General features: G+C 38.7%; 1 non-coding gene across 1 annotated transcript; it reads left to right on the top strand.

The window, feature by feature from the left end:
- The first annotated feature begins 923 nt into the window (after positions 1-923).
- LOC136530020 (small nucleolar RNA R71) lies at positions 924-1,032 on the top strand. Its single transcript, XR_010777530.1, has one exon. It is a non-coding gene; the product is annotated as a small nucleolar RNA R71 (small nucleolar RNA).
- Positions 1,033-1,588: the final 556 nt, after the last annotated feature.

Genomic DNA, 1,588 nt, shown 5'->3' with positions numbered 1-1,588 from the left:
ATTCAAAAATAGAAGGCCACAAAGTACCTTAAAAAATTTTGAGTTTAAACACAAACCAACACAAATGCATTACATTACAAGTAAATAAATATTATTTTTAGTAAATGCAAAGCATGGTGAGCTACTATAGATGATTAACATGCTTGATGATGACATGATCAAGTTTTAGTGATGCTTCACCACGCCATAACAAGGTTGGTTGTCTCCATGGTTCCTTCAGGTTTGTCAGGAATTCTATCATTTTCATAGGATTGTATGGCAGCAGCAATTTGAGCTAATTGAGTTTCTATCATTTTATTGAAACTAAGTTGATTCTTTAAAGCAGAAGAAAACCCATCAAATTTAGCATTTATATTTTCCAACATCTTGTCATGAGCATGCAATTTTTTATTAATGCTATCAGTCATTCTACCATTGCTATAAACAAGATCTTTGAGAGCATAACTGTTATTACCTTGATTATTCATACGTTGAGAAGAGTAATAATTTTGGTGCGCTGATTCCATCCTTGATGTTGTTGTGGATGAAACACGTTGTCGGTGTTAACAAAGTTCAGATCCTCCTACGTCTCGGGATAAGAATTTCCTGAATGTCCAAGATCCCCACAAACTTCACAAGTCATGTGGGATTCTATGGCTTTGAGTGTCTCTTGGACACTCACCTTCTCATAATGTTCTACTCGCTTCACGAGTAGATCCATCTTAGCTGCAAGCATGTCAATTTCTTTAATTGAATGCATACCTCGCTTATGGGCTTGGAGTCGATCGTCACTCCATCCTTGGTTGGAAACCATCTTCTCGATCAGTGTCTCAGCATCTACAACACTTAGCGAAAAGAATGCTCCACCAGCAGCAGCATCTAAATGACTCATATCTAACCGTACTAATCTATGGTAGAAGTTCTGGATCAAAAGCCAGTCTTCCATGCCATGGTGTGGGCATGCAAAGACGTACTCTTGCAGTTGTTCCTAAGCTTCAGGAATCGACTCATCTGCTAGTTGTTGAAAACTAGAGATCTTATTTCAAAGAGCATTAGTTTTCTCTATAGTGAAAAACTTGACTAGAAAAGCGTTGGAACACTTGTCTCATGTGTCTGCAGCATTGCGGTTAGATTAAAACCATTGGTTAGCCTTTCCTAACAAAGAGAAGGGGAAAAGGCGAAGACGTATAGCCTCTTAGTTCACTCCCTTTATGGTGAATGCTACAAATCTTCAAAAGGTGTTGGAGGTGAGCATTTGCATCCTCGTGGGCTTTTTCACAAATGGACTAGTTTGAACCATCGTAATTAACGCTGGCTTAAGTTCAAAGTTAGCGTCCCCATTGATAACATTGGGTCCGATGGCTACATTAGCAGCCGAGAGTGCAGAAAAATCATGAAAGGACTTGTCGCCCATGATCATGTTAGGTAGTGATAGGGTATGAGGAAAAAAGGATAAACTACTTAGGATAACTAAAAGGCTAGTTAGCAAAGCTAGCAAAAATATAAATCTAAGGCCAGTTCCTATTCTGGTAATGGCGCTAGAAATGCTTGTTAATACTTCTTAAAGACTAGTGGAGAAATTCCGCAAGCGCATAGAACTATCGCGTAC

This window comes from Miscanthus floridulus, chromosome 19 (genome assembly GCF_019320115.1).
Source record: "Miscanthus floridulus cultivar M001 chromosome 19, ASM1932011v1, whole genome shotgun sequence".
Lineage (NCBI taxonomy): Eukaryota > Viridiplantae > Streptophyta > Magnoliopsida > Poales > Poaceae > Miscanthus > Miscanthus floridulus.
Note: the sequence above shows the minus strand (reverse complement) of the source record. Positions and strands in the feature narration are given on the sequence as shown.